This window comes from Micromys minutus (assembly GCF_963924665.1).
Source record: "Micromys minutus genome assembly, chromosome: 12".
NCBI classification, from domain to species: Eukaryota; Metazoa; Chordata; class Mammalia; order Rodentia; family Muridae; genus Micromys; species Micromys minutus.
Window position 1 is genome coordinate 3414082 of NC_137981.1, and position 12055 is coordinate 3426136.

Here is a 12055-nt window from a genome sequence, read left to right on the forward strand (position 1 = left end):
GTGGTTTGGATTACATGTTAGATTAAGCATTCAAGAAAAGGCAAGGCATATTTACATAGAAAGAAGGAACATCTTTGGTCACCCTAAAAGTACTGCCTAGTAGAACAAATCGGTGAACAAGATGTCGCTCCATTGTGTCCGTGAGTTGCCCTGTCCTTTCCCTATGAGAGGAAGTGATGGTGATCTGATGTCATTGCTCATCCTGCATCCATCCTGCTCACATGTGTATTTGGATAGAGCATCTCTCTGAGCCTCAGTCCCTGCAGTCTGGGTCAGTAGGCCATACTCTCTCAGCTCTCCCTGAGGAATAGACATGTAGCCAAGTCTGGCCATCAGCACTGTCTAATTCTACATACCTCATACCAGATTAATGAAGTCAACATTAGACATGTATTTCATTTCAGCCACTGCAGAAAAACAAACGGGACAAACAAACAAGCAAACAAAAACTCTCATTTCCCTGATTGTAAACTTAGCAGCCATCTTGTCACCAGAAGGGAACCAGTTATGGATGAAAACCAATAGAAAAAAATAATAAACCAAGATATAAAAAGAGACAAATTCCAGAAACCTTCACTTTCTGACTTGCAGCTTGCCTTCAAGACCTCTGCTAGAGACATACCCCTAGGCAGTCTTTGCTTCTGTGGCTCACTCCCTTTCTTCCTTCCTTCATTCCTTTCTTCCTTCCTTTCTTCCTTCCTTTCTTTCTTTCTTTACTTCCTATCTTCCTACCTTCCTTCCTTCCTGCGTGCCTGCCTGCCTGCCTTTTTTTCTTTCATTCTTTTCTTCTGTTCCTTTTTTGTTTTCATAACTTTGCAGAGATACAACAGAAATGTTTAAAATTCACAGCTCAGTGTGTGGTGACTTGTATTTATACTGGCTAATCAGACACCAGAGTGGAAGAAAAGCACATCTCTGTCACTCCCCAGCTTTTCTGAACTACTTTTTAGTACATTCATTTACCCTTCTCATCCTGCCCACTGTCCAAAGCAACTACATTATCTTAAACTGACAACTAGATCTTTAGTAAGAGGAATTGTATGGTGTGTATTTCATTTGAGTGTTTCCTCTTACTTACATAATGTCCGCCTTACTTTTCCTGCCTCAAACCTTCCTACTTACCACCTTCCTGTTCTCTTACAAATGTATGACCTCTTTTTTACTAATTGTTTTTACACACACACACACACACACACACACACACATACACACACACGTACATATACATATACATATATATGTATATATTTTTCTAAAAATATTCCTAAATATATAGATATATTCTGCTCAGTTTGTATAGCATTACTTTTCATTTGTATATTTTCAAGCTAATCTTTTGGTATTGGATAACCAATTGGCTGTTCTTCCCTGGGGAAGACTATTTTCCTACTCTCGGCTTTCCTTGGTTGCCTGTAATTATTAGTGTAGGACTGAGGCCTGGTGGGATTTTCCACCAACCCACCACATCCACATTAGCATGTCTATTTTTGTTGTCTTTCTTAAGCTCATGTTTAACAAAGTTACATTGGTAAATTTTTATAGGTGTAGCTTCTGACATTACTAGGAGGCACAATCTCACAGCAAATTCTCTCATCCTTTTTGCCCCTCTTCTATATTGTTCCCTGAGCCTTAGGTACTGGAATTATTTTGTAAATGCATCTTTGCAGCCTGGTCTCCACAGATCTGAATTTTCTCTGGTTGTGGTTTTCTAAAATGGTCTCCATCTGTTGCAAACATAAATTTTCTTGATAAGAAGTAGAACTTACACTAATATATGGATATAGAAACAAATATTTAGGCTGTAATTAGGGATTATGCTTGTTAAGTGAAGAGTTGTAGGTTCTCCTCCAAAATCCAAGACTTCACTAGCTATGGGCAATTGGGTAAGTTTCTAGTACCAGGAGGATTTCTGTCTTATTGAGTGGGACTTAAGTCCAATTAGAAAGCTGTTGGTTACCACCAAGATATGTGTGCCACTACTTACCTGGATTATTTTCAGAAGAGAGAAGATCAGTTCCCAGGATCCTCTTGGTGGCATATAACCATTGTAACTACAGATCCAGAAATTCTGATGGCCTCTTCTGTCTTCTGCAGACATATACTGCACATACATACTTTCAAACAAAACAATTATATACATAAAATAATGTTAAATTTTCTAAAAGGACAAAATACAGTGAATATTTTTATTCAAGTCTCTGTGTAGATATATGCTTTCATTTTTGGCTGAGAAGCTATCAAGTAATAAGGGAAATGAATTGCAGATAAAATACGCATTTAAACTTTTAGGAAACAGCCAAACTATTTCTCAAGGCAATTGTATCATTTTACATTCCCATTCACAGTGGATCAGAGTTTCCCTTTTATATGTCCACCAACATTTGGTAAATCAGTCTTGTCAAAGCAGCCACGCTGATGGGCACGTGGGACTCACTCCAGGTTGTGCTTTGCACTGACATAAAAAATAATAAAGTTGAAAATGCAGGAAAAATAATGTAATTACTGTAGCTTTAAAATAATCTTCAAAACCAAGAAGTGCCTATTTTCTTCTCGGGTGTCTCATATTTCCTTTAGAGAAGCCTCTCTTTACATTCTTGCTCATTGTTCTATTGGGTTAATTTTTTACTTACGTGTTTTATGAATTTCTTATGCATATCAGATTTGAATCTTTTCTAATATGCATGGCTTCCAAATATTTTCTCCTCGTCTGTGGTTTATCTTCTCTTACTCATATCAACTCATTCGAAAAACCAAGTTTTTGTTTTATTGATGACTGAGTCCCTAATTGTACTATGTTTATGATGCTGTTATATAATATAATTAATTAATATAATATAATATAATATAATATAGTTCCAGGACATAAAAGTTTCTTTACTGACTTCTTGTGAAAATATAACGCTATTTGGTTTTATGTATAGATCTGTGGTTCACTTTAAGTTTATGTGTGACATGAGTTATGGAACAGGTAATCTATTGGTATACATAAATATACATTTGGGGAGACCATTTAAGACAGTATTCTTTGAATTTTCTTTTTTAACTTCTATTTACTAAATACATTTAAATCTATTTCCGGACTCTCCTTTTGTTCCATTGATTTGTGAATCTCTTTTTGGCAATAGTACCAAACTATTGTAATTACTGTATCTTTAGAATAATTTTCAAAACCAAAAAGTGCCATTTTTCATCTCTAATCCTCATTTTCGAAGTAATGTAGGCAATTTTTAAAAGTCAGTGCAGCAAGATGGTACCTACTGTAAAGCCTGAAGGCCTGAGTTGGCTCCCTAAGACCTACATAGTAAACAAAGAAAACATGTTCCTGGCAAGTTTACACACACACACACACACACACACACACACACACACACACTCAAATGCATACATGCATGCATATACAGACACATAAATGTAATTTTAATATTTTATAACTAATTAAAATTAATTATTTTTAATATTTAAAATAATTAAAATAAAATAAAAGAACCTATTGAGATTTTAATTATGATTCTCTGAAGGGAAATTCACATTTTAATAGTACTGAGTCATTTGGCCCATAGAAAGGTATCTACAGCTCTTTACCTTTTTTTTAAACTTCTACCAACAATGTTGTATAGTTTGGAGTATATAGATCTTAAGCATTTTATCAAACTTTTCCTAAGTATTTATTTTTCTAATGATGCTCTAAATAATCTTGGTTTTACATTTTTAACTTTCCAATTGTTTATTGCAAAGCACAGTTTCCTTTTTCATTTTTGTTTAAGGGAAGACTTCAAGACTCTTAAGCCACCTTGTAAATTGTTCTCTTAAATCAGGAATAAGTCCAGTCCACACATCTTTAGACAGTTTGAAATCCTAAGGTATAGGTCACTCCCCTCTCCCACCTCAAGGATCAGCCTATTGTCACTTACCCTAATTAAGGATGGTCCTTGATTAACCAACCCCATGTCTAAACTAACATTGTCGCTAACAAGTGGATACTTTGAATTCATTACTTGTAGTTTTTTTTTTTTTTTTCCAATTTTGAATCAAAAATCTTTCCTGTGGCTATGGAGGAAGAACAGAAGAAGGAATCTTACTCCAAGCATTGATTCTGCTGGCATCTCTAAATACAACCATATGGTCCTAGAGGCCAGAGTGTTACAAATTCCACCTACTACAGGAAAGTCTCAGTTGCTGGGAGACCATATGTCTAATGATAAATCCCAGCCCTTTAATTTACACTGTGGTCTGTCAACAACTCGCTTCTGACTGGTCTGAGGAGTGCAGAAAACAGCACAGCTCAAGGGACTCTCAAAGTAAACAGCAGGTACTGCTGCTGAATGCTATCTTGGAGAAGAGACACAAGTCTGTGACTCGAAGTCTGTCCACTAAAACATCCATCTGAGCCTATATCCATTCCAGAAGGAAGCATTTGAAACCCTAGTTTTCTTAGTTATTCCTGGTATTTTTCCCCATTACTCCCTATTCATTACCTCTGGCTTTCATTTTCTTGCATTAATTCATCCAATAGATATAGAAGAGGAAGTATTTTGGGTCTCCAAGCCAAGATGGCAGTAGAGGTGGGAAGGAATATCTGGATTTAGACTGCAAGGGCAGGCAGATGCTAAACAAGTGTAAGAACCCAAGTTCGAATCCATAGCAGCCACATAAAAAGTAAACCATGGTGACACATAACTGTGATGCCAGCAGTAGGCAGACAGAAATGAGGGTCCCTGAGAAATACTTGTTATTTGGTCCAGCCAGATTAGTAAATAAAAGGTGAGGTGAGAGATCCTATCTCAAAAGAAAGGTAGAGAGATGGCTTATCAGGTAAGGACAGTTGCTGCTCTTGCAGAGGCTATGAATACATGTAAATAAAAATAAAATGAATCTTAAAAAAATAAGGTTGCAAACAACCAAGAAAGAAATCCAGTGTCAAATTTTGGTTTCCACATTCACAAATATACATGGTCATGTGCACTCATATTACACACACACACACACACACACACACACACAGAGAGAGAGAGAGAGAGAGAGAGAGAGAGAGAGAGAGAGAGAGAGAGAGAGCGAGAGAGAGAGAGAGAGAGAGAGAGAGAGAGAGAGAAAGTGATTGCTGGAGAACAGAGACAAACACACACACAGAGAAAGAGAGAGAGAGAGAGAGAGAGAGAGAGAGAGAGAGAGAGAGAGAGAGAGAGTTGTATTACAAAATTCTCACTCATGGATAGAGAAAAGACAAAATACATATCAAGACCCTCAGTGTTGGACTTTGTGAAATGCAAGCACATTCCAATAGGAGTTACTTCCTTACTCAGAAGAGGGAGCCTGCTGAGGACAGTAGCTCAGCATGGCTTACCAAGAGACAGGAAAGCATTTGGTCTGAATTAGATAAACAAGGGTCACTTTGCTAAGGGTTTCTGTTTTCCAGGCTCATTCTTCCAGAGCCTAGTGAATTATGACATGGAAATGATAATATGCAGCAGATATGTATGGTGAGTTTATATTTTTCAAACATGGCCAACTCCTTCAAGAGATGGAATTGTCCCTCTTTGTGGCCCTTTGCTTTCAAAGAAGGCAATTATGTCAGCAAAGAAATGGAAATAAGAAAAAAAAAAGAAGAATTAGAAAGAGGTAGATAGGCTAAAAGAGTGAGAACTCATTCTAAAGACCTTCTGAAAACTCAGGTGAAAACCTACTTCTGAAGCTCCAAAATATTAATATATGCATACTTGTAATCAAAGAGTTTAATGGAGTTGACATAGGATGAGAAACAGTGCCCCTACTAGACACCACAGGCTAACAGATAAAATGTCCAGTACCAAACAATGGTTATCTCTATTAGAGTTGTTGGCCAGTGATATCCTATACACATCCAATATAGCAGGCTGTGGCCATAAAACATCACATACATGAGTCATAGAACACAAAATATCAAGCTCGTACTGACTAGGAAGCTTATTAAAACTGTCTAGCTGAAAGGTGCTATGCATGCCATCAGAAAAGAAATCATCTATCTTATCCAACTTGTGAACCCTTCAAGACATAATGATGACTTGCAGTAGACAAGCTATGCCTAATGGTGAAATGGTGGCAGGATTATTTTAAAAGTAACCAACTTTCTTAGTGACCTTAAGGTCTGCTCTACAAGATAGAACTCAAATCTTATGCAGCTATCCGGGCCAAGAACCCAGGGTTAGATCGATAATGAGAGAGAGTCTACCACTATCATGCCACTAATGGGATTTGCTGTATTCACCCAACTCCTAAGGACTCCTTAGGAAGTCATAAGTGCATCCTAAGTTCCTCAGTGCATCTCTCAACCTTCATCACAGATGCTTCACTTTGGCAGTATGGTAACTAAGCTAGAGATTTACAATGCTGAGAATAAGTGGAACCTGGTTATCACCCACACCCTCCTCCCACAGTTCAGGTAGCACTGTGAAATGGGGTAGGAAGACTGTAAGAGCCAAAGGCAGTAGATTACTACAGTGATTTTCAGACACAACAGGCAAGTTGGGGGTATGAACTCACAGTGGTTATAAAAAAAGCAAGACTTAAGTAAGCGCAAGCTAGACAAAATCATCAGATATGGAAGGTGGGTCGCCAAGTTCCCTCCATTGTTAAGAAGCTTTGGTATTAGCTTCCATGAAGGAAAAAGTTATCTTTCTTTGACGGCATAGACCCTGGTAGATCAAACGTGCTCCAGTGGATGGAAACACACTTAAAAGTATATAGGAAGCATTAATGGGAGACTGTGGATTTAAAAAATCGAGGACACAAAGTTGGGGGATTTAGAATGGGTGGGGACCTGAAAAGAGATGTGGGGGAGAACTGGAGATGATTAAAATACAATGGGATTTTCAAAGAATTAGGAAAGGAATTTTTTAAAGCAAGAAAGATGATACTTCTGAAGGTGAGTTAGGTTTTGTGACTCCAGCTAACTGGGGCTGGCAGACAAAATACCACTGTCTTGGTTCCTTTTGCTTTCATTGCTTCAGTACACCAGCGTGGTTTATAAGACAGGTGTCATGTTTGCATGGTGCATCTTACACTGGCCTCACTGAGCATCATAACTGGCTTTAGAAAAGGCAGAAGGTAAGCAGGCATTAGGAAGTGCAGAGCTGACTAGTCACAAGAGCAGTCCTGCTTCCTAATGATCCACTCTTGAGATAACCAATCCATTCCTGAAAGAAGGTATTAACCCCCCCCCTTAACTTAATTACCTCTCAAAAACACCATCTCTCCACAGCACCACAAGAGCAATCAAATGTCAGCATACTTTTCAAGGGGACAAACCATGGTAACTTCTTACAAAAAGAAAACCTCCCTTTCTGCTCTGTTACCTAGAACACATGAGTAGGGGCCCTGAACTGCCCTGTGCACACTTCCTACACCTGAGTGCTGTTCTGTGAGGGAAACATTCCTCAGCCATGCAGAGAGCTCACAGAGAAGTCCCAGGACTACACAAGATGAGACTAATGCCTGCATAGCCCCTCCCCCATCCCAGCCACCATCTAAATGCAAGAGCACAAGACTCCAATCCAATCCAGACCTGCTTGGTTGAGCTTTCCCCAAATTTCTGACTCCCAGAAACCAAGAACTATATACTTAGCATTGTTTCAGTCTCAAAAGCATGGGGGGAGGGGCCATACAGGGCAACAGAAATACAGAACAAAGGGACAGGAACCCCACAAGGGGAAGAAAGCAGAAGGAATCAGAAGAGCCCACCCTTCATTTGGCTACATGTATTATATCAAAAGATACATGAAAGTATTTGTTTAAGTATAGAACAGCATGTAAGCATTGAGAGAGAGAGAGAGAGAGAGAGAGAGAGCGCCAATCACATGTACCATAGTTGAATCCATAAAGAGCAATTGAACAAGTGGATGGCTCACCAAATACCATGGGCCCTGCTGTTTCAAGTGATACTGAAAATGAAAACAGCCCCAATATTAAAGTAAGTGTAGTTTAAAGAAAGTTTCTTTAGAGCAGTTTGTAGGCCTTAAGGTCTTTGAGGCCTAGTTTCAAGCGACCCTCCCACCTCTGCCTCTCAGGCAGCTGAACTTGAAGTTTGGATCATCACATCCAGCTGCCCTTCTGACTACAAACATATATAAATGATGCTTTATATCAGACTTTGTTGGCATAAGTAAAGGTCTGCTTATTCATTCATTTATGCGAGGTAATGTCAAACTTTGTAAGGTAGGTTGAACTCAGATTCATGATCCTTCCTGCCCAACCCCCAGGGTGCAAGGTGCCATGTCTGGCTTGGTTCCACAAATTATACAAGGAAAATTTGGCGTATACTGGACATGGCATTAAATGCTTCCCAACCATAAAGCCGTTTTGCCTCTAAATACTCCTAATAGGTAGCTACTGTCACCCCTGTTTTGAACACGTGTCAGTCAGTGGTGGGGACACGAAGACAACAGTCTGGCTCATGACACCGCATAGTTCAGTGTGCAACTCAATTATCACTACAACGAGCCAAAGGAATGCCATGAAACTAAAATGTGGCTTTGCTCTCTCCAAACCCTTATCACTACACCATCAGAAAGCAACTGTTTGTAATAAATAATCTTCCAGAACTATGGGCAAGCAAAGTGAAGCAGTGGTGCCAGTGTTAAGAAGGAAGGGGAGACGGATCCAGCCCCCAGCTCCTCTCTGCCAATGTGATTCATTCCTCCAATGGCTAGAGAAAATGCAGAAAGCAAACAGAGAGTAGAATGAGAAAACAAAGCTGCCATTGGGTAAATGGTGTCATTTACAGGAAATAAGGATGTCACCGAGAATGTCTTTCCAGTATATTATCTTGGGTCTTCTTTCAGGTCCGTTTTATAGCTGCCTAACTGCCTGCAGTTGTCTCAGTACCTCTTTCCCAGGCACATTATGAATTCATTTAGGTCTGCTCGGGAAAGTCTTACCACCGAGAAATCAGACAAATGAGAATTACACTGATCACCCACTCCTCCTGAGCTTCCCCTCAGTGTTGACGCAGGGTTGGTATAACTCACACATTGGCCACTTGACTTGAGGATGTTTCCAGCAAGTCCTGATTCCCCTCCCACGCCTCCCTTTTCTCTGACAGCCCTGGGAATTCAGACTACTTTGAAGTGTGAGGGGGGAGAAGGAGGTGTGAACCAAGATCCTCCAGCCCAAATTCTGTGCCAAGCTGCTGTCCATATTCTCCCTGCCCACCCCACACAGTGTTCAAGGCAAAAACAGAAATGCTCTATGCTTTGAAATCCTTCTTTCTTTCATTTTTATACTCAAAAGGAACACAATAAGGTTAGATACAACCATCATTTAATGAGGGGTTGCTGAGCGTTTAATTGCACCCAAAGTATTTTCAGAATGATAGTCCATGGGTAGAAGCCAAGTTTGCTATAAAGATTCTCACTAGATTGCCCAAGAGCCCGTAATGCCACCCATTCATAGCTATTTAAATGGTATACCAAAGATAATGGAGCATCAGATATGCAAAGTGACCACCAGCCTCATTTCAGACAGGTCATCGACCTCAGGAGGTCAAGGTCTCTATGGCTGAGCTGCAGGATGAACAGCTGCTGAAATTAGTACACATCACTCTGGAAGCTTCTTTCTCACAGCGGAATTTACTAGTAAGTAGACAAGCTCTCTGAGGTCTGGGCTGTAGACAAGATCACCGCACTAAGAGATCCTGTTTTAGAGCTGAAGGGATCCCACAGCTTTTCATTTCAGTCGGGACTCACATCCTCCCGACCCCCGAAGGCCTTCTCTTACCTGAGAAGTGTCTATATGACCTTTGTGTATGTGGTTATACAAAACAGGCACACAGAACAAACCTCTGCTAATTATAAACCATAATTTTCTCTCACAGCAATAATTCTCTAGTACACATACCATTTTACCATTTATTTACACTGAATGCAAAGGTGCAGGCTAATGCAATGGTAGTGCTTGTTAGCTTTTACATACAGAATATTCTCTTTTCTGAATACTTAGCACTGTAAGATATAACGGTACCTTCAACATTTTTCAGAAACAATACTTGATTTTATAACCAACAGTGACATATGGACTATAAATAAGTTTAGATTCCATTGCAGGCAAATTTCCTGGAAATCTTATCTTAATCCCGAGCCAGAGTTCACTTCATGACTTTTTATAACGGCAATCTTTAAAACCGAGCATTTTTATTCTGAGGATACAGTCGTCTGACCCACACTGAAGAACCGAGGTAGAAAAGCACTGAAAGTCTTTCCACGACTAGATCTTACCATTTGTATAAGAACAGAAAACAAAATGCAAGGCTAAAGAATGGCCTGTGAAATTTACAACATGCCAGGTTCAAATCTGAACTATGTGGGCAGCCTTTCCTTATCGATGTTAAATAGGGTGGCTGTGTGCACAGGGCCAAGGGTGTATGTTGCATGTCCAAAGCAAAGGCTGCAGTGAAGTCATGTGTTACCATCTAAGAGTGACTGTCCAGACACCTCCTAGATTCATTACACATTTGATTTTGAATTGTCTTTTCTTTAATGTTTTTCTTTTCTCCTTTTAAAAATTAATTTATTTACTCTACAATCACACCGAAGCTCCTCCTCTCTCTTCTCCTCCCGGTCTCTCCCTCTTACCTCACCACCCACCATGCTGTGGTGAGGTGGCTTACGGATGTGCAGTCATCTTCGGTAGATAGGCTCCGGTACTAGCATGTCTCTTGACCAGAGCTTTGGCGGCTTCCCACTGTCCCAGCATTGATAGGAGGTTTTAGCACCTGCTCACTCTAGTTTCCCAGGTCTGGGCTCCTTATTTTCCTAAGTGTTGTTCAGCAAAGCTGTGCAAGGGTTCCATGGCAGAGTCTCTCAACTGTGCACCTGAGAGGAATAAATTACTGGAGCTCACTTTCTAGCACGGATACCAATAGTGTAGGAACCACACTACCGGAAGTGAGTACCTGAAGACATCCAGTTCTTTCTTCTTTTCTACCCATAGGATTCTCACTTCCTCTGGGAGGTGCAGGGGTAGACATTCCAGGTCACTCTGTTTCAAAGGTAGTTTGGTGGGACACCATCGTGGCATGTCCTCATGTGTACATGGAGTTCTGGGGCAGAGGGTGTCTTGAGATTGCTTTACTCTCCCGTCTACTCCTGGGGACCGAAACAAACTTAAAGGACAAGATCATACCATCACACCTTTCCAGTAAAAACAGAATGCAGGAGGATCTTCTGTCTGTTTCTACCTCTTTCCCTGGCATTACAATTTTGGCATCCTATTGCCTCTAGTTAAGCCCTCTGTTTTGTAGCTATAAATGAATTACTGGTGGCACAAATCGCTTCATTTTGCCATGATTTACTTCTCAGGCTTTGGGGACAGAATTGGCTCTGGGTTAATGCTGAAACATCTATCTTGATTGTAGGCCTCATGCATAAGGGGAATGCATCACCGTGGGGCTGACAGCATTTTTTTTCTTGTATCTATTTTGTGAACTGTTCACATATAATTTTTAATCCTTCTATGAGACACAGTGTAACTGGCAAGGCTAGGAACAAAAGCTTCCTGGGCATACACTGGTACTTCTCTCATGCCCACTGTCCCCTAGTGCTCTCAGCAGGTGAGTAGCCAGTAAGATTCTTAAATGAGCACTAGACTAGGGTATATTAATACATCTTTCATTGATGAAATTCCCAAGACAGGTTAAGTTTAGGCATAATAGATTCTTTTTTAGCTTACAATTTTGGATAAGGTTTGGTGAATTCTTTGTGATCATGGAAGATCACAAGGGAATAGAGCTGTGAACCATGATGCTTTCATAGCTACTTGTTTTTATGCAAAAATTTACTCAGGCAACACAGTATGTCCTTATTTGGAAAGTGAGCACCGTGAAATAAGGATAAATCATTAACTTACCTGTTAAAAAATGCATTCAACCTCCCAGTATAAGCACCCTGGACACCTGCCCTAGTTTGGTTTTTGTGGTTGTAATAAAACATGGTGACCAAAAGTAACTTCTAAAAAAAAAGATTTATTTTGTTCTTCATGGAATTGGAAAGATCAATGTGCAATTTCATATGGAATAACAAAAGACCTA